We start from the raw sequence: 22736 nt of genomic DNA on the forward strand, positions 1-22736 counted from the left end.
AGATTTTTACCAAATGGTCCAAAAGTAATTTTTAGTGTTTATTTGTCAGTTACACTCAAGTTCACACAGCAGAGTAACCACAGTGTTCATCACATTAACTATGGGCATGTTCTACTAAGTTTGTGTGCTGCGTGCTCCTTTTTTGTCCTAATTTTGAACACTATATTTATTGTTTTATATTTGAAAACATAACATTTCATTTAGTTTGGTGTTCAGCTTGAAAAAAGGGTTATTGTATCTTACTTTAAAAATAAAAGTCACTTAGTTTGAATACTGCACTATCTAAAGAAATTAAATGCATAATTGTTGAAGTGTGACTTAAGTATCTAAATACTTCTTGAAGTCATTAAACATATTATTCATGATACAGTTGCAATCAAAATTGTAAATCCCAAGACAGTAAGGATTTACAAAGGTAAGCTTTTCTGATGACCCAGAATTTTTAAACTTTACATCTATATCAGCTGAGTGACACATTTAAAGTCATAGTGTGAATGTATAACCTAATATTTGTAAATAGCAGGATTATTTAAAAATACAGCCATGTCATAATTAACCCCTATTGCATGTAGCTGTTTCTTAAATACAGTATGTAAGGCTACACAAGTAATTGTTTTAAAAAGAAATTAAGTCATCAATCTGCAATGGCACTAATTTAAGTTTTACAATTTAAGTTTAGCGTTGTAAGCAAAAATGTATTTCTATGCAAAAAATGCAATTAAAAATAAGCTGTCTCAAAAGCTAATAGAGGAGATTATTTAATTACACAAGAAAGGTCATGGCTAAAAATACATTTCGAAGGCACTTAAATTTCCAATAGACAAAGTTGGCAGTACCATTCATACATTTTTAGTTGATGTGTTTTAATTCACATCACCAGAATATATTGCTGGTCAGGGGGGTTGAATAATTTTTATTGCAACTGTATTTATTGAAAGGTTATTTTGAACAGTAAGACATTTTAGAAATATTATTTGAAATATATGGGGCATTTCAAGCAAATAATTTTCAAGGGTTCAACTGACAATAAAAGGTTGGAATCCCCTGATTTAGACTGTGCTGATCACAGTACAATGAGACACTGATTTAAAGGAGCAAAATTTAGGCATCAGATGTAAAAATTAATGACTCTGACTACAAGGACTCAAAGTTATTACACCCATCACTCAGATAAAGTAAGTGAACAGAGGTGAAGGACAGAGATATACAGACAGACTGATCCATATAACGGCCAAACTACTGACAGACACAGTGCCAACAGAAAAGCCACAAGGTCAGAATAAAAATCATGCCTGTCAGTATTCACAAAGCCTGCTCTTGTTTGACATACACTCACTTTCATGCATTCTAAAAACATAAAATCAATAATGGAGGCAGTGTCTAAAAGAGAGAGAGGGAGAGGCTCTTTTTAAAAAGCATTAACTATAAATGCAGAGAAAGCGCATGCATTTAAAGCAAGCATTTTTTCTCTGAAATACAGTATGGGATGTGCAGAGTGTCACAGAATGGCATTATTAAGAGCCATGTGCATTAAAGCACCATAATGCAGAAAGACAACAAGGTATGTCTATCCACAAATTTAAAACCACACACATCACATTGTATGTAAAATGTTAATGAAAGTGTGTGTGTGTTATCAGAAAACAAAGCATGCTTTGGGGACAAGTCTGATCCATTCTGCCCTGGATTGTACATTGACTAAACTAGTCTGTATATGCCACTCTGAATCCGTAGTTCTGTTCCAAAACCTTGTGATTTGCCTATATAGACAGCATTTAAGACATCATAGGTGTCCCTATTATGGCCAAACACAGAGTTGCTGTTTATGCAGAGTGTGCCAAATCAGTCATATACCCAGTATGAGGTTCCATTTCTGTTAATATGCTGCCTTAGAGGTAGCTGCCTAGGCAGCTCATTAGGGTTTGGGACAGAGCTGTGTGTGTTTGAGCGTAAGAGAGAGAGAGTGAGAAACAGAGAGAGAAAATGAGAGAACGAGAGAGACCACCCCAGAATGGGTCCACACGGACCTGTTGGGAGACATGGAGATGTTTGAAAAAAATAAATAAAAAATAAAAATAATATATATATATATATATATATATATATATATATATATATATATATATATATATATATATGGTAAAAATTATGGCTCGACCAGCAAATGTACTTTTGGTGCAATATGGAATTTTATTTACAGTGCGCCAATAAAAAGAAGGTGAATCCAAATGTTAAGTAATATTTACAGCTAATGCAGACCAAAACCAAAGTATCAAAGAAAATATTAATCAATAAAAGAAAAGAAAATATATAAATATATACAGATATATACACAACTTTCTGCCCCGGCTGGAACTGACGAAGCCTCGCATGTTGGTCATACCACCTTTTCTATTCTTGCTGTGCTTGCTGCAGGTTCTCCCTCACCTGGTCTCAGTAGTGCTCGAGCCAGTCCCTCATCTCTAGGACAAACTGGACGATGCCTTTCTCCTCTGCACAGGTGGTAGGGGCCTACCATCCATTCCACAGCAGGTCCAGTGGTCCTTGGACGTGCCAGCCGTACAGTAACTCAAAGGGGGAGAAACCGCTTTGGGAACTTCTCTGTAGGCGAACAGAACAAATGGCAGCCATTTATCCAAGTCACATCCCATGTCTGCAACGAATTTGTGCAGCATTGTTTTCAGGGTCTGGTTAAACCTCTCCACCAGTCCATCATTCAGAGGATGGTAAGGACTGGTCTTCCGTGCTGTGATGCCCAGTTGCTGGTGGAGTTGTCTCATCAGAAGGGAGATGAAGTTTGTTTCCTGGTCCATTAGGATCTCCTCTGGCATGCCTACCCTGGAGAATAGCTGGACGAGATCATGGGCGATCTTGGGCATGGTGATAGTGTGAAGTGTGAAGGCTTCTGAGTACCGTGTTGCTGCTCTTCTCCAGTGGCCCCACGATGTCCATGCGGCAATGCGGCGAAAAGAGGTAGAGATGACAGGCAGTGGATGTAATGGTTCTCTGCCCCGCTGATGCACAGCACTGGTCTTTTGGCAGGTGGGACATGCGGTGCAGTATGTCTGGACGTCAGTGTACATGGTTGGTCAATAAAAGTGTGAGCTAATGCGTGAATACATTTTCTGTTGTGCCATGTGACCAGCCCATGGGACTGTGTCTGCAAGATGCAAAACTAGTGGACGACAAGACATTGGAACAATTAAGCAAGTAACATTACCAGTTTTCACATACAACACATCATTCATCACAACATACTTTCCATCGCATAAATTAGCCACACTTTTACTCTCTGCTTTCACAAACAAATGTTTCAGCATCACATCCACTTTTTGAAGTCTACCAATGTCTTCTGGGATCCTCCAGCCACTGACCTCCAAACCCTCCTTAGAATTTATTTTTTTCCATAGAAAAAACCCATTTTTGCCTTTGGTCCCACCCCGCAACAGACTATCATCAAAGTCTGGCAGTTGCTTCAGAACCGCCTTGGCTTGAGCCCGTGTTAAAGCAGGGAATCACATAACAACATTTGCATTTGTGGAGATGTTGTCACAGTCTGTGTTAGCCTTTACTAGATCAAATAACTCAGGGAAGTATCTTCCTAAGATCATGTCGGCAGGTAAGTTATCAACTACGGCAACCTTTAACAGGTACAACTGGTCCTGCACACACACAACTGCCCTAGGAAACCTCTTTATATCCCCATGAACACATTGCACAGCAGTTGTATCACCATAGTTGACATTTGTGACATGACATGGCTTGATCAGAGACAGTGTGCAATCAGTGTCCAGCAAAGTATTAACAGAATTTCCATCAACAAATTGTCCATCATAACTTTATTGGGCTGACTCTCCCTAATAGAGTCATTAACATTGTCCTCATCTCTGGGGACATAGCAGTAACCTGTCAGCTTGGCCTTCTGTGCTGGACACACTGAAGCCTTGTGCCCCGGCAGCTAACAGAAAAAGCACACTAGCTTTTGGCCAGCTGTAAACTTTGGTCTTTGTGCACATTCAGTATCTTCTGGGTGTCCAAGATAAGTCCCACCTCCAAAGTTAGGCTGAGGGTAGCGTGTTTTACCTCGTGGTGGTTGAGAGCAATGGAATTGCCTGATGAGCGTTCATGTACTGCTGTGCCAACTTTGCTGCCACCAGTCCTGTCATCAGCACGTGTTCCCTCACCCATGTTTGGCTGTCACAGGGGAGCACACGAAGGAACTGCTCCATGATGATTAGCTCACTGATCCCCTCCTTGGAGTGCTGTTCTGGTTTCACTCAGCATTGTTAGAGGTTCCACATACGATGGTACGTTTCTGTAGGTGTCTCTCCCTCTGGTGCCGAAGCCACCCAGAACCGCGGACGGTAGGTCTCCGGTGAGATTACTTTTTTTTTTTTTTATACCCTTTTCTCCCCAATTTGGAATGCCCAATTCCCACTACTTAGTAGGTCCTCGTGGTGGTGCGGTTACCTCAATCCGGGTGGCGGAGGACAAGTCTTCTTCTGAGACAGTCAATCTGTGCATCTTATCACGTGGCTCATTGTGCATGACACCGCGGAGACTCCCAGCATGTGGATGCTCATGCTACTCTCTGCAATCCACGCACAACTTACCACGTGCCCCATTGAGAGCGAGAACAACTAATCGCAACCACGAGGAGGTTACCCCATGTGACTCTACCCTCTCTAGCAACCAGGCCAATTTGGTTGCTTAAGAAACCTGGATGGAGTCACTCAGCACAACATGGATTTGAACTCATGACTCCAGGGGTGGTAGCCAGCATCAATACTTGCTGAGCTACCCAGGCCCTGTCTCCGGTGAGATGTTAAACTTTTCCAGAACTGCTTCCTTCAGATCATCATAGACGTCTGCTTGCTCCTCGTCTATCACCAGGTTCGGCTCCAGCACTTGACCCATCAACAGAGGAACCAGTTGACAGCTTCACTCCTCTGTGGGCCACTACCAGGTCCTGGCTAGATGCTTGAAACGTCACAGATAACTTTTGATGTCGTCCCCTTGCTGTAGAACTGGCATCGTTGTCTCGGATCGGGCAACAGTTGACTTTTTGGACCTGGAGCCACAGATGAGTCGTTGGCTGGTGGGACAACAGCGGACACTCTACATGGTGGTGCTGGAGTCAGGAGTTCCATCCGAGGGCTCTCGATGTTACTCGGGGTTGCTGCAGGCTGTACAGTCTATAGGATGGACTCTCGTAGACCCCGGAGCTCCAGCAGATATCTCTCCTCCCTCTGCTACCAGATGTCGAAGTTGAAGTGACTGGCCTGGTCTGGGGTGTACTGGACTTCCTCAGAGCCCTTGGCAGGTCTGTAGGCCCCTCGTCCTCCGAAGTCTACACAATGTCCCAGGCCATGTTCTCCACAGAAACAGCCTTTGTTTGGGAGCGCAAGCTGCCTCTCCTTCCTTAGGCGCCTTCTTGTGGGTAGCCATCCCACCGCTGCCACCAACAGTGATGCAGTAGGCCTTTGCGGATCCACCTTTCTCACCAAACTCGTTCAAAAAATGGGTCCACTTGGACCTACTGGGAGACTTGGAGATGTTAGAGAAAAAAAATAAGGGAAAAATTATGGCTCAACCACAAATGCACTTTTGGTAAAATATGGAATTTTATTTACAGTGCTCCAGTAAAAAGGAGAATACAAATGTGAAGTAATATTTAAAGCTAGTGCAGACCAAAACAAAAGTATCAAAGAAAAGATAAATCAATAAAATAAAAGATATAAATATATACAAATATATACAAAAAAGGGGGGTATCCACAGTATACACTCTTTGAAGTCGCTCAAGGCACTACTACTGCATGCTCGCTAGGCTTACTTAAAAAGCAATGAAACGGAGTCTGGGCTCCCCTCTTTTAGCCCCAGATTGCTCTTCCTCAGCAGCATACCGTTGATCAGTTAAGTCACCATAAGTACTGCATATACTTATTACATACATATAAACAATAAAATCCACATTTCCTCATTATCAGATCAAATAATAACATCAAACATAACAATAAACAATATACCTTTAAACAAACCCCTTGTTCTTTCAGGTAAATTTTCCCCTTGTTTCCCTTTAGACAACACAGCTGGTTTCATCAGTCTCAGGCTGCACTGTGCCAGCACGGTTCAATGCCGTCATAACTGGCCACCATTTGATCACTCAGTTCGGCCAGCGCAGCTCCCAATCCGGAAGGCCAACTACACCAACACAAGTCACAAAGACAAGACAATAAAACATCAAACAAGACAACGTGTGTGTGTGTGTGTGTGTGTGTGTGTGATTTGTCCATGAATGTAAGACTGTAGGGCGGAGAATGTATGTGTGTGTAATGTCCGTGTGCTACCGGAATCACGTGTGCACCCGCTCCTCCAATAGCGGCGATGGCGGAAGGGGGAAAATGGAGTGTAGTTGAGGTGAGTGTGTGTAAAGCCAGTGCTGCCGTTCCCAACGGTGACAATCACTTCATCACAGTGTATAAAAAAAACTCCAAGGGTCTTAAAGGTCTAAAAGCATCTGCTTTATTTTATTTTATTTTGCTCAAGAGTTAAATCAGGCTTTGCTGAGGGAGAGGAAGTCTGAGTTATTTTGATCCAACACATTTCTGTCTGCCTGACAATAAAATCTGTTTTGCAGTCAAGTAACTTGCAATACAGTGTCTAAAAATGGATGGAGTTCATCCTGACATTAAAGTGCAAATAAAGGCCCGACTCAGTACAGGCAATGCCTGCATATTTTGTCTCACTAAACATGTCAGACCTATCTAAACAACATATTTGTGGAGCATATACTGAAAAGTGTCAGTATGTTCAAAATTCAGAGTGTCTAACACAGGATATGAATGAGTTAATGATTTATGCACAATCACTTCTTATCCCTTGTGGGAAATACAATACATATACAGCATAAGTCATTAGAAGTTAGAGATTGACGTTAAAATCACAGAAGTTAGGAAAATGGCTAGAATCACTCATGGACTCTATAGGACCCACACTTTACACTTATGTAGCATTATATTTATTCCCTGAAGTCTACTTCTAATTTTGTTACCACAATTGTACATTATCATTTCAACAATCTCTTTGACCCTTAAAATTAAACAGGCTATTTTTGCTACTGCCCCTATAAGATTTCTATATGTAAATGACCTCAGTCACGAGTGGCTAATCTTTGCATACTGGCATAAATCACACTGTCATTTGTCAGGGCAGGTGAAGATGTAAAATTCTGGATAGATGTTAACATGTAAACGTGGGTGGTCATTAGACAAGTCACGATTATTCAATCATTTTCTGATTGTGGTTTTTGATCTAATCGTGATTATTTGAAATAACCATTAATATTGTGCACATCAAATTACAATCACATTTTACTATCCAAATAAGGGAATTTTAAGCTTATATAAAAATGCCCTGAAGGGTGCATTTTTGTGTCTTATTTTCTGGTGTTATTGCATTATGTGAGAACTTCAAATGAACTACGGACCACACTCAGAGCAGCTTCTGTTAAGCGCATGAAGCTTAACAACTTCTGAAGTGCACGTGCCATCAGCAGAGTTTTGTGGCAATCTCTTGTGAAAATATATGCGATAGTGAACACAAAGATTTCACTCCAGTTTCTCTTTAATTTAACATTCACATTATGGCAAATGTTCTTGGTCATTGCAGACATACAGTGTCCTCTTAAAGGATCTCTTAATGCTATTTGTTGTACAAAACAAACTCAGATGACAGAAATAAAGCAATTTGCACCCTTTGTAGGTGGGAAACATTTAAGGTTACTTAAATGAAAAAGTTCCCTATCTGTCACTCACTCGATATTGTGTCGATGTAGTGACAATAGGGGTCGCCCCTGGGAGCCCCAAACACCTCTGATCTTTGAGAAAAGGCCAATGGGAATTGGCCACTCCCCCGCACTGCCCGCTCTGGTATTCTCTGACCGATGCTCCCCTCGGCAAAGATGTGCAGACACACAGCTGGCCCCTGGGGCTGCGCAAGTATGCGTTCCCCCCAGTGAGCCTACTTGCTCAGACATTGTGCAAGGTCAGGGAGGACAAGGAGCAGGTTGTCCTAGTAGCACCCTACTGGCCCACCCAGACTTGGTTCTCGGACCTCACGCTCCTTGCGACAGCCCTTCCCTGGCGAATTCCCCTGAGGATGGACCTTCTTTCTCAGGGACGGGGCACCATGGGGATGTGAAAGACCTAAGTGGCCTACCACCTGCAGTGGTAGACACGATCACTCAGGGCAGGGCTCCCTCTACTAGATGACTGTATGCCTTGAAGTGGCGTCTGTTCACTAAGTGGTGTTCTTCCTGATGCGAAGACCCCCAGAGATGCGCAGTCGGATCAGTGCTTTCCTTCCTGCAGGAGAGGCTGGAGGGGCGGCTGTCCCCCTCCACCTTGAAGGTGTATGTAGCCGCTATATCAGCACATCACGATGCAGTAGACGGTAAGTATTTAGGGAAGCAAGACTTGATCATCAGGTTCCTGAGAGGCGCTAGGATGTTGAATCCCCCCAGATCGCGCCTCATCCCCTCGTGGGACCTCTCTGTGGTCCTTCGGGGCCTACAGGGAGCTCCATTCGAGCCCCTGGAGTCAGTTGAGCTAAAGGCACTCTCTTTGAAGACTGCCCTCACTTCCATCAAGAGGGTAAGGGACCTGCAGGCATTCTCTGTCAGCGAAACGTGTCTGGAGTTTGGTCCGGGCTACTCTCAAGTGATCCTGACACCCCGACTGGCCTATGTGCCCAAGGTTCCCATGACCCCATTTAGGGATCAGGTGGTGAAACTGCAAGCGCTGCCCAGGAGGAGGCAGACCCAGCCTTGTCGTTGCTGTGTCTGGTGCATGCTTTACGCATCTATTTGGATCGCACAAAGAGCTTTATACGCTCTGAGCAGCTCTTTGTCTGCTTTGACAGACAGCGGAAATGGAGCGCTTTTCTCAAAGATCAGAGGTGTTTGGGGATAAATAATGCTGTAAAAATATAATATATTGTTCATTGTTTGTTCATGATACCTAATGCATTAACTAATGTTAAAGAAATGAAACCTTTTTATTAAGTGTTACCAAAATTACATTAAAATTACATGTGAATGGCTAACATTTATTTATATTGAAAAAAGTTATGAATAGTTCTGTTGTCAAAATAAAAAGGTCTTTGTGACATACTGGCAACCAATAAAAACCATGAGAGCACCACACACAGAAGAGATACTTTCAAAAATAAGAAAAATATATCCATTACAAGCTCTAAAACTGCTCCAGTGAGAAATCATTAATATCTATGATTTATGTATGTCTTTGGCATCTTGTTGTAACACAAATCACTAATTATTAACCAAATGCGTGAAGACGCGGTGCCGTTATTGAAGGTTAAACAGTTACATCTGTTATTAGTGGTATTGTGACCAACATTAATCTGATTTAAATTGGGATCCTCAAAGAATAGCACTAGGATGAGAGACCGATGAGATATTGAGAGCACCTGCAGAGCGCGCATGTTTGATTGACACCGAGAGCGCTCATGTTAAAGAGAGTAAAGCGCTCATGATTGCTCAAACAGTCTCTATCATTCCACACAACGTCTGAATGTCATGACTCGCGTTACATCACGAGTACTCAGATTTGTATTTGCATGTTTATTTTTTGTTTAATTTGTTTTTATACCCATTAGCAGCCTCTTTATCCTCTTCCTGCTCATTGTGCAACAGTCAGAATAACTACCGTAATTACTCTAGAAAATGGGCACTTACTACTCATACACGTATAATTCTTACACATTTTTAAAAACAAAATGGCATATTCATATGAATCACATCATGTCTGAAAGTTTAAATTTGTGAATGCTTAGAATTGCCACCAAATCACCCTCCAGAGACCACACTGTATAATTCAAGGGCTGAGCAAGTGCTCATTCATTAGAGGAGCAGTGTTTATTTGTGATTCCCTACGTGCTGCAAAAAAGATCAGCCCTGATTCTAGGCACGGTCAGCGATTACAGATTTAAGACGAATATCATCTGATTTAGATCAGTGGCCGATCAATCGGTGCACCCCTATTATTAACTATAAAAGATTATGCGATTAATTGCGACTAAAATGTTAATCTACTGACAGGACTGAATAATATAATATAATATAATAGCTGTTTAGGTTGGCTGGGTTCCAAAAACAACAGTGTAAATTTAAAATGGACAAAGATAGACATCTTTTTAAGTATTTGGAAATATGTTGATATTTAAAAATAATAATAATAATTATTATTATTATTATAATATCTAATAATTATATATATATATATATATATATATATATATATATATATATATATATATATATATATATATATATATATATATACACACAGTTGAAGTCAGAAGTTTATATACACCTTAGCCAAATACATTTAAACTCAGTTTTGTCCTGACATTTCATTGTAGAAAACATTCCCTGCCTTAGGTCAGTTAAGATCACTGCTTTATTTTAAGGATGTGAAATGTCAGAATAATAATACAGAGAATGATTTATTTCAGCTTTTATTTCTTTCATCACATTCCCAGTGGATAAGAAGTTTACATACACTTTGTTAGTATTTGGTAGCATTACCTTTAAATTGTTTAACATGGATCAAATGTTTTGGGTAGCCTTTCACAAGCTTCTCATAATAAGTTGCTGGAATTTTGGCCCATTCCTCCAGACAGAAATGGTGTAACCGAGTCAGGTTTGTAGGTCGCCTTGCTCGCACACACATTTTCAGTTCTGCCCACAAATTTTCTATCGGACTGAGGTCAGGCTTTGTGATGGCCACTCCAATACCTTGACTTTGTTGTCCTTAAGCCATTTTGCCACAACTTTGAAGGTATGCTTGGGGTCATTGTCCATTTGGAAGACCCATTTGCGACCGAGCTTTAACTTCATGGCTGATGTCTTAAGATGTTGCTTCAATATATCCACATAATTTTCCTTCCTCATGATGCCAGCTATTTTGTGAAATGCATCAGTCCCTCCTGCAGCAAAGTACCCACAAAACATGATGCTGCCACCCCCATGTTTCACGGTTGGGATGGTGTTCTTCGGCTTGCAAGCCTCACCCTTTTTCCTCCAAACATAATGATGGTCATTATGGCCAAACAGTTCAATTTTTGTTTCATCAGACCAGAGGAAATTTCTCCACAAAGTAAGATCTTTGTCCCCATGTGCACTTGCAAACTGTAGTATGGCTTTTTAATGGCGGTTTTGGAGCAGTGGTTTCTTTCTTGCTGAGCAGTATTTCAGGTTATGTCGATATAGGACTCGTTTTCCTGTGGATATAGATATATGTCTACCTGTTTCCTCCAGCATCTTCACAAGGACCTTTGCTGTTGTTCTGGGATTGATTTGTACTTTTCGCACCAAATTACGTTCATTTCTAGGAGACATAATGCATATCCTTTCTGAGCGGTATGACGGCTGTGTGGTTGCATGGTGTTTATACTTGTGTACTATTGTTTGTAAAGATGAACGTGGTACCTTTAGGCATTTAGAAATTGCTCTCAAGGATGAACCAGACTTGTGGAAGTCCAAATTCTTTTTTCTGAGGTCTTGGTTGATTTCTTTGGATTTTCCCATGATGTCAAGCAAAGAGGCACTGAGTTTGAAGGTAGGCCTTAAAATACATCCACAGATACACCTCCAATTCAGTACACCTAATTGACCATCAGAACCATCAGAAGCTAATTGGCTAATTGCCTAAAGGTTTGACATAATTTTTCTGGCACAGTTAACTTAGTGTATGTAAATTTCTGACCCACTGGAATTGTGATATAGTCAAATAAAAGGGAAACTATCTGTCTGTAAACAATTGTTGGAAAAATTACTCGTGTCATGCACAAAGTAGATGTCCTAAATGGCTTGCCAAAACTATAGTTTGCTAATATGAAATCTGTGGAGTGGTTAAGAAATTAGTTTTAATTACTTCAACTGTATATATATATATATATACACACACACAGTACTGTGCAAATGTTTTAGGCACTTGTGAAAAATGTTGCATAGTGAGGATGTCTTCAAAAATGATGCTATAAATAGTTTTCATTTATCAATTACCATCATACAAAGTCCAATAAACATGAAAAAAGCTAAATCAATATTTTTTGTGACTACCTTTGCCTTCAAAACAGCTCCAATTCTCCTAGGTACACCTGGACACAGTTTTTCTTGGTTGTTGGCAGATAGGATGTTCCAAGCTTCTTGAAGAATTCACCACAGTTCTTCTATCTATTTAGGTTGTTTCAATTACTTGACTCGATGTTCAGCGGGGAGCTCTGTGGGGGCCATTCCATCTGTTGCAGGGCTCCCTGTTCTTCTATTCTATTTGCAAATGGAATGTTTGAGAATCTAAAATTTATATTTCCTATTGACACACTAAAGCTGAAGAACCATCTTAAGACAAATGTTTTTGTGAAACATCTTATGTGCCTAAGGCTTTTGCACAGAACTATATATATAGATAGATAGATAGATAGATAGATAGATAGATAGATAGATATACATACATACAGTCATGAGAAAAACCTTTGTCTTTTTCAACATATGGACACTGGATCTTCATTTTAACAATATTGAGAGATGGAGGTAATATAAATAAACTAATAAAACTGAAGAAATGTCTTTTTAAAATTATTTGTAAAATGTACTTAATAGAAATGCAATTTTTGGTAAGGAAAAAGATAGGACACCCCCACATTTATTTACTACTTAAAATGCATAAAAATTAGAATCAGGTCTGCCACATCAGGTGCAAAAGATTAGAACATCATTAGAGAGGATTGTGGAGGAGATGTCCATATTTCTTAAAAAAAGAACTAAATATTTCATGGGGTGTCCAAATTATTTCCAAATGACTGTATTATCATGTTACCCCTGTGCAATAAGTTTTTAAAGGAAATCATATATCCCTATTTTATTATATAATTCAAGTTAAAACTGAATAAATGACTTCTAAAGGTGTATGAAGCACAATCACACCTTAAGAACTATGACAATTTGTATGACATTTAATCATCATAATCGTGAATGCCTTAAAACAGACAGTTAATCACCATAATTGTGAAAGCCCTAAAAAAAAAAGACAATTAATCACCATTATCACAACTAATTGTTTGACAATCAAATTTCATAATTGTGATAGCCCAATGGTCATATATTTATTTGCTTATGGTTGTGATACAATTTATGAGTAAACTGCATTTGCAGCAAAGTTTCCATAAATGTTTTGGATGAACTGAGCAAGGAAACTGAGTTTGTTAACATAGACTAACTGCTGAAATGCTGATCTGGTGGTTGATTTGATGGATTTGAAGTTCTCTGTTCCCTACGATGAACTGTAGATTGGCGGTGGAACAGGAGTAGTAAATCTTGAGCCTTTGTGGAAATTGATGCCATGCAGACTGAACTCAGTGTGCTATCTCAGGGACAGTGGTGCACTCCCCATCCTGGCCTCCAATACAGAATTGGCTCTGTCTTGAGCCTGCTAACTCTCTCCGAAGATTTTTCAAGCTTTCATGGTGCAATGCTGCCGTAACTCCCAGAAACCAGCGTCTGTGTGCTGGGGTCAGCGGAACATGGCAATAAGAGTGCTCTGATTCTGATTCTCAGAAGGGTTACATCACAGCTGGGGTACAGCAGCTGAGTTTGTTCTGTAACTGCTGCCATTCTTGTGACACAGACACAGACTGCACACATGGAGAGAGTAGGAGGATTTCAGAGTGAAATGGCTTTGAGTGACTTACCGCTGGGCCACGTGTTGACTGCAGCATTGAAGCCACTGGCTCCACGATGCTCTCATCTAAAAGTCAAATAAATAAACCAAATAAAAATTAGAACACTTCAGACACCCATTTTCTCCTCAGAATTGTTTATATTTGCATGAGCTAAAATTTCTCCTTCACAACAGGTTTTTCGCTGTGTTAAATAGAAGTCAAGTTCAATAATTGGGTAGCTGACAAAGTACTTTTGGAAAGTTGACAATTCCTGTGGATTGACGTGTTATACATTTAAACTATTTTAAACAGCATCTTGTTAATACTTTTATAATTATTTGAAAGACTACATGGAGTATTTGTACCTTTGTATTAAAAATTAATTTGTCACAACCACAAGACCATTTCAAAAGAACTAGTGAAGGAAACTCCTTCATCCCTAGTTTGAATACATGGCCAATGACTGCTGATTTGCATTCATGCTCTAAAGACGAATATCACTGTAGAATGAATCACATTTGTCCCTTAAGCCCAGCAGTGGTGGAAAGGGTCTGAGCCGGACGACAGATGAGGTTAGAATTACGGTGAACAAAACATCATTCCCTCGGTCAGATAATGAGGTCAGCTCTAATTGCCACTACGGATGACCTCACACAGAGTATGATGAGGAAACTGAGTGATAGAATCCCATTTGCACACAGTTTCAATGACTGCTTTACATTTGTGCTCTTTTATCTGATCAAAAACCCTTCAAACACAATTACCAGATGCTTGGATGAGGAGGCCATAAGCTCCCTTATGTTAAACCAGACACTTTTTATGACTAACTCTTGTTTTCGGTAACTGATTTTTATAAGACAAGCGCCTAACAAGTGTAAAATCCTGTGAGAGTTTAAAATTGGGCGCTTGGGATTTGACACCAACAGAACTAATGTAACACTGACAGAATGTGCTAAACCATCTGCGCTTAAGGGATATGGGAGAACAGACAAGTGTACATGAATCAATCCTCCTTTAAAATTCACACAAGTCAAAAGCTGTTTTCAAATAAAAACTTGATTTTTTCTCAGGAGCTGCTCTCTAATGCTCTGGCTTTTTAATGGATGTCAGACCTTTGATGTGGCCGTCCATTTTGCGCTAAACCCCTAGTTAACTGGTCAGAGGGGGCTTGCACTTCTTCAGGCTATATTAACACTGACTGTGTTAATGTTTTGGATGGAATTTTATTTAAGGAGAACATCTCAGGCACCTTGCTGTGCTTTGACAGCTGGATTTTCACTTTACAGTCTGGAACAACAGATACCAAATCTGCCTGGTCATTATGTCAGTTTGTAAAGGGAACATTAATGAATAACCTTATCTGATTATCATAGAGAACAGATGGGAGACTGTAATTAACCTGCAGGACCCTCAAAATGCATTTTTTCATGCTCTTTTTACATGTAAAAAAAATCCAGACCCAAAAAAGTTGTTTCTTAACTGGCAAATACAGAAAGTCTAAGTGTGGGATCCTTTTTTTTTTAATGACTTGAAAATGTTTAGTGATATTGGCAAAGCCGATTAATTGGATGATATTTGGCCATTTTGAGATGATCATCATTGGCCGATAAACATACCTGCTTTGCCAATTAACAAAAATATTTGCTCTCTTTTGGCCAATTCCAAAATGTACTAATAGCTTTGTCAAAAGAAAATGTACATGATCTTTTTTCACATAGTTTAGAATTTTTTGTAAATACAGTCTAAAAATAAATATTCATTTAATTTTAGCAATTTATTTCATTTGCTATCATTATAAGGTAAACAACAGGTAAGCCATTGATATGCTGACTTCCTGAAGAGTATAAACACTGTAGCGGTTTGTTTGAGCATACCGATCAGCAGACAGAACAACACAGACTAAACCAATGGCATGAGTCTGGGGCAGTAATTTTTGGGAAAACTGTTAGAAACAGTCATTAATTCTACAATTTCTTTTGGTGAGACAAGTGATACAGAAATTACAAACTTGACCTTTAAATTGCATAATATAAAACAAACATAACATTGTAATTCTATCCGCCAATGGCCATCTTGCTCTCTAGATAGCAGGATTGGCCATTTAAAACCCCAAATAACCAGATAACTAGTATGAATACTTAAAGGTGCACTCAGTAATTTAAATTGTCATCTTGTACTTACACTAACACCTAGCGGTGTGGATGCAGTACCATTCAAACACAATAGTTTTCAGTTACAGATGCCATTGTAGACATTTACTATTCACAATCAGCAATGATTAGTTTAATTCATAAGTGAAAGTGTCCAATAACAGGGCAGTTACTGAGATTAAGTGAGTAGTATTCAGCTGGTCACGTGACTCTAACATGGCTGCCCCCATGAGGGGACCCTCTCTATGTAGAATAAAACAGTTTTTATAAGGTTACTGATATGAATGGATTCCTCATCTCATGTGATTGGTAATGATTTTATACATATGTTTCAAAATAACTATGAATTTATTTTGGAGTAAAACCTTTTTAATCAGGAAAAAATGACTGAGTGCATATTTAAGCAAGCTGTAGAATGCTTAAGCTGGAAAGCATTCAACATGATTTCTCTACAGAAGCGAGGCAAAGAATCATGACACCAAAATAGTATCATATATGTATGATTGCACAGCACGTACAGATGCTGTAGCAGAATTGTCAAAAAGGACATCCAGAGATGTGTGCGTGTATGTGTGTGTGATTTTTCCTTGCTGAGTAAAGGTGACACACTGTTGGGTGACAACACATCTCTCATTCATTCCTCCGTCTGATACTCAATCTGCTTGTGCTGCATGTGTGAACTCATCACCCCATATACCATGCTGCCTCTCCCTCTTTTTCTGTCTGTCTTACACCCTCCCTCTCATTTACACTTCCTGTCCTTTCTTCACGCCATCCTGTTCCCGCATGTGTAACTTTCACTCAAGCCTTTTTTAATCAAACTGTGGTATTTATTTATTTATTTATTTATTTTTGGAGCAAGTCTGAAATGTTTTCTTCTCATTAAGCCTGATATGACAGAAAAGAGAAGAGAAAGACAAGTGATGACCAATTAACTCACATTTTCGTCTCATCCTGACAGCTAACTACACTCCACTCAGAAATAAAAAATCACATCAATCACCACAACAAAAATACGTTTGTAAACCAAAAAATTCCTTTAAAAAAAATGTTTACAGTTTGTTTTGCAGAATCAACTACTTCTGGAGTTATTAGCAATAAAAATGAGATCTCTCGAGACAGAGCAAATCAAATCTTGATTTTCTGCATAATGCGGACGGACAGGCTGAGTTAATCAAACTTGCTGACATGTGCACTATGAAAGCAGCCCTTATAAATAAGCATGTGTGTTCTCACGAGTATGCATCCATTATAAATCACGGTACATTTTTAAAGACTGTATGCAACTGGCTGAAGGGCAGAATTGAAGGCAATCTTTTTGCATTTGATCTGCGTTCTTCTGAAGTTAAAGATGTAACAGCCAAATTCAAAGACAGAAATTAACACATTCTCTACATATTAGACTCTCTTATTGCTCTCCAGCTCACAATTCCTGACATTTAATCATAGAAAACATTCCCTGTCTTAGGTCAGAATGTAAAACGTCAGAATAATAGTAGAGAGAATTATTTGTTTCAGCTGTTATTTCTTTCATCACATTCCCAATGGGTCAGAAGTTTACATACACTTTGTTAGTATTTTGTAGCATTGCCTTTAAATTATTTAACTTGGGTCAAATGTTATGGGTAGCCTTCCACAAGCTTCTCACAATAAGTTGCTGGAATTTTGGCACATTCCTCCAGACAGAACTGGTGTAACTGAATCAGGTTTGTAGGACTCCTTGCTCACACACGCTTTTTCAGTTCTATTGGATTTAAGTCAGGGCTTTGTGATGGCCACTCCAATACCTTGACTTTGTTGTCCTTAAGCCATTTTGCCACAACTTTCGAGGTATGCTTGGGGTCATTGTCCATTTGGAAGACGCATTTGCGACAGAGCCTTAACTTAATGGCTGATGCCTTGAGATGTTGCTTCAATATATCCACATCATTTTCCTTCCTCATGATGCCATCTATTTTTTGAAGTGCAGGAGGGACTTGTGCATCAAAGAACCCCCACAACATGATTCTACCACCCCCATGCTTCACAGTTGGGATGGCGTTCTTCAGCTTAGAAGCCTCACCCTTTTTCCTTCAATCACAACGATGGTCATTATGGCCAAACAGTTTAATTTTTGTTTCATTAGACCAGAGGACATTTCTCCAAAAAGTAAGATATTTGTCCCCATGTGCTCTTGCAAACTTTAGTCTGGCTTTTTTATGGCAGTTTTGGAGCAATGGCTTCTTCCTTGCTGAGCAGCTTATCAGATTATGTCGATATAGGACTCGTTTTACTGTGGATACAGATACTTGTCAACCTGTTTCCTCCAGCATCTTCACAAGGTCCTTTGCTGTTGTTCTGGGATTGATTTGCACTTTTCTCACCAACTACGTTAATCTCTAGGAGACAGAATGCATCTCCTTCCTGAGCGGTATGATGGCTGCATGGTCCCACGGTGTTTATACTTGCGTTTTATTGTTTGTACAGATGAATGTGTCATTGTGTACCTTCAGGCACTTGTAAATTGCTCCCAAGGATGACTTCCTGAAGTCTTGGCTGATTTCTTTTGATTTCCCCATGATGTCAAGCAAAGAGGCACTGAGTTTGAAGGTAGGCCTTAAAATACATCCACAGGTACACCTCCAATTCAGTACACCTCCTATCAGAAGCAAATTGGCTAATTGTCTATAGGCTTGACATAATTTTCTAGAATTTTTCAAGCTGCTTAAAGGCACAGTTATCTTATTGTATGTAAACTTCTGACCCACTGGAATTGTGATATAGTCAATCAAAAGTGAAACAATCTGTCTGTAAACAATTGTTGGAAAAATTATTCATGTCATGCACAAAGTAGATGTCCTAAACGACTTGCCAAAAGTATAGTTTGCTAATATTAAATCTGTGGAGTGGTTAAAAAATGAGTTTTAATGACTTCAACCTAAGTGTATGTAAACTTCTGTTCCCTATCTGTCACTCACTCAACATTGTGTTGATGTAGTGACACTAGGGGTCACTCTTGGGAGCCCTAAACACCTCTGATCTTTGAAAAAAGGCCAGTGGGAATTGCCGAGTGGAATTTGCATGCCACTCCCCCGGACATACAGGTACAAAAGGAGCTGGTATGCAACCACTAATTCAGATTTTCTCTTCAGAGCAGAGCGGTTCTATTCATTGAAGCTGAATTCATCCGCGAGTTCATTCACCTCATCTGCTGGATTTTACGGCGCATTTCAGCGGCTTATCCCCCTCTGCACCCGTGGAGTGCAGAGAACGCCCCTGGGAGTTTCGGCAGAATAACAAAAGTATATTCTAAAAAGAGTATATTTTCATTCTAAAAGAGCGGCACACACGGAACGTCTTTTTAAAGATGACTTTCCGTTTGCGTGTTATTCCTGGTTGCGGTCATTATATCTCCGCTTCTGACGGCCACGATCACTGTCTTACATGTCTGGGCGCTGCCCACGTGGAGACATCATTCGTGGATGGGTCTTGTCCTCATTGTGAGAACATGACCATGGCAACGTTGCGGTCACGGCTTGCATTCGTAAGAAAGCAAGCCACCCCAGCGGCTCCCCGCCTCGGTCCTTCTACCTACGGGTATGAGGCCATGCAGTTTAGCACTGGGGCGATTTGGAGACCTCAATGGGAGCACCTCCGCCGGGTAAACCCCCACGGACCTCCCATTCCCCAGCATGCTCGCTTGCCCCGGTCGGGCTCTTGGATGAGACCGCTGGCTCGTCTCATGGTGAGTTAGACCTCTTATTCAGAGCCTGGGAAGACGATGAGTTATCGAGCGCAGCATTGGAGAGCGGGCTCGTCCACTCTGACGCGGACGCCTCGGATGGGCTCCCTCCTTTGGGTGTGGTCGCCCAGTCTCAGGCCGACGCGGAGATGACGGACATGCTTTCCCGGGCAGCTGCAAGTGTCAGGCTAGACTGGAACCCTCCGCTCTCCCCTGAACCCTCGCGGCTCGATGATTGGCTCCTGGGCCCAGAGCGCTGCTCACGGCCACGCTCCGCCCCGGTCCCTTTCTTCCCGGAAGTGCATGAGGAGCTGACAAGATCATGGGGGCACCTTTTACTGCCTGATCCCGATCTTTCAGCTCCCCCGCTCTCACTATCCTCGATGGTGGGGCGGCCAAGGGGTATTCAGTGATCCCCCAGGTGGATAAGGCGCTCGTGGTGCACTTGTGCCCGCAGAGCTCTGCCAACTGCCGCGGGAGCCCGAAGCTCCCGTCAAGGGCCTGTAAGTTTAGGTCGTCCCTGACAGCTAAGGCCTATGGTGCCGCTGGACAAGCCACCTCTGCCCTGCACGCCATGGCTCTCCTGCAAGTTCACCAAGCCAAGGCACTAAAAGAGCTGCACGAGGGTAGTTCTGACCCGGGATTGATACAGGAACTGCACTCGGCGACCGATCTCGCTCTCCAGGTGACGAAGGTCACGGCGCAGTCTCTTGGGCAGGCGATGTCCACCCTGGTGGTCCAGGAGCACCACCTTTGGCTCAACCTGGTCGAGATGAGAGGCCGACAAGGCACGGTTCCTTGACGCCTCCATCTCCCAGGTTGGCCTATTCCTTGATGCCCCCGTCTCCCAGGTTGGCCTATTCGAGGACTTTGCCCAGCAGTTCTCGGCAGTGAAGCAGCAGACGGAGGCCATTCAACACATCCTGCCCCTGCGTGGCTCAAGACCCCGCACCCCGTCTGCTCGTTGCCAAGGGCGTCCCCCTGCAGCAACAGCACCGGCTCCACCGAAGCCCGCCCCCACGGCCCGGCCCCGGCGTGGAGCCCACTGCAGGAAGCAGATGCCACCTGTCTCACGCCCGGCCACCAAGAACTCTAGGAAGGCTTTGAAGTGCCCCTGAGACGGGTGACCCAGGGACAAGGAGATCTGCTTCTACGGAGCTGGTAGACAGACCACTCCATCCCCTGGTGGAGGGCCGGGAGGAGAATCTTTTTTTTTTCATTTTTCACCGCATGCCCAAGAGGCTGCAGTGCCCTTGGATTAGGAAGACCCAAGTGGCCTACCACCCGCGGTGGTAGACACAATCACTCAGGCTTGGGCTCCCTCTACGAGGCGCCTGTATACTTTGAAGTGGCATCTGTTCGCTAAGTGGTGTTCTTCCTGATGCAAAGACCCCCAGAGATACGCAGTCGGATCGGTGCTTTCCTTCCTGCAGGAGAGGCTGGAGGGGCAGCTGTCCCCCTCCTCCTTGAAGGTGTATGTAGCCGCTATAGCGGCACACCATGACACAGTGGATGGTAAGTCCTTAGGGAAGCACGACCTGATCAACAGGTTCCTGAGAGGCGCTAGGATGGGACTCATGGGACCTCTCTGTAGTCCTTCGGGGTCTACAGGAAGCCCCCTTCGAGCCCCTGGAGTCAGCTGAGCTTAAGGCACTCTCTTTGAAGACTTCCCTCCTGACTGTGCTCACTTCCATTAAGAGGGTAGGGGACCTGCAGACGTTTTCTGTCAGCGAAATGTGCCTGGAGTTCGGTCCAGGCTACTCACGTGATCCTGAGACCCCGACCGGGCTTTGTGCCCAAGGTTCCCATGACCCTGTTTAGGGATCAGGTGGTGAACCTGCAAGCGCTGCCCCAGGAGGAGGTAGACCCAGCTTTGGTGTTGCTGTGTCCAGTGCGTGCTATTTGGATCGCACGCAGAGCTTTAGAAGCTCCGAGCAGCTCTTTGTCTGCTTTGGTGGACAGCGGAAAGGAAGCGCTGTCTCCAAACAGAGGATCGCCCACTGGGTCATTGACGCCATCATGATAGCATATCACACTCAGGATGTGCCGCCCCCCGTGGCGTTACGGGGGCCCACTCTACTAGGAGTGTAGGGGCCTGCTGGGCTCTGACCAGTGGCGCCTCTTTGGCAGACATCTGCAGAGCAGCGGGCTGGGCGACACCCAACACTTTGCGAGGTTCTATAATCTCCGGGTTGAGCCGGTTTCATCCCGTGTGTTATCAGGCCTGAACAGGTAAGTTCCGGGACAGCTGGCCAGGTGTACCGCTTGCGTATAGCGCCTTTCCCCTCCCATGAGGTGAAGACGTGCGCCTTTGACTCCCAGTCGTGTTCACAAGTTGTGATCCCTGGATGATTTTCCTCCTTAGCCCTGTGGCAAATGAGTTTGCAGAGAAACTCGCTGCTGGCCCAGTACATGTGCTAACTAAGCCATGTACTGGGGTAGGTGCTCCACATGCACTGGTTCCCCATAGGTGACCCCATGTGATATATCTTCCGCTAAATCGTTTCCCTGTCAGTAAACTGCGTCTTCCTTGGGCAGAGGCCCCTCTGCCACCGGTCACCATGCTTGCAGAAATTCCTCCCCCCTCGGGTAGGATCTACCAGGCGACTTCTCCACATTACATACTTCCGACAAGACTCGGTAAGACCATGTGATGTATTTCCACTCAAAATACCCCCCCCCCCCCAACTTCTCTGGGCAGGGTGTGGTCTCTGCGGTGTCTTCCCCCCCCCGGACATACACATTTATGGCCCCCAGTCGGTTAACAAATTCCACTTTTTTTGGGGAGAAAAAAAAAAAAAGGAAAAGAGGCTACGGCTGGGCTAGCCTGTCCCTATTTGTTGGGCAGTCGACTTGTTCCTGAAGGACCATTCCACGCTCATAAGAGCATTGGGGGAGGTTACGTGATGGCCTGGTGCGCCGACTATGAGGCACACAGAGGTCTGCCCGTCTCGCACCGCTAGTCCACGTAACAGTTCAGTAGTTGTGGCGTTTTGTATAGGGACCCCTAGTTGCACTACATCGACACAACGTCGAGTGAGTGACAGATAGGGAACGTCCTGGTTACTTTCGTAACCTCCGTTCCCTGATGGAGGGAACGAGACGTTGTGTCCCTCTTGCCAC

At 42.5% G+C, this 22736-nt stretch overlaps 1 pseudogene; it reads right to left on the reverse strand.

Annotated features, from left to right (window-relative positions):
• Nucleotides 1–22736, reverse strand: part of LOC127415376 (nephrocystin-4-like) — a 185080-nt pseudogene that overhangs the window by 102580 nt on the left and 59764 nt on the right.

This window comes from Myxocyprinus asiaticus, chromosome 24 (assembly GCF_019703515.2).
Source record: "Myxocyprinus asiaticus isolate MX2 ecotype Aquarium Trade chromosome 24, UBuf_Myxa_2, whole genome shotgun sequence".
In the NCBI taxonomy this organism is placed as follows: domain Eukaryota; kingdom Metazoa; phylum Chordata; class Actinopteri; order Cypriniformes; family Catostomidae; genus Myxocyprinus; species Myxocyprinus asiaticus.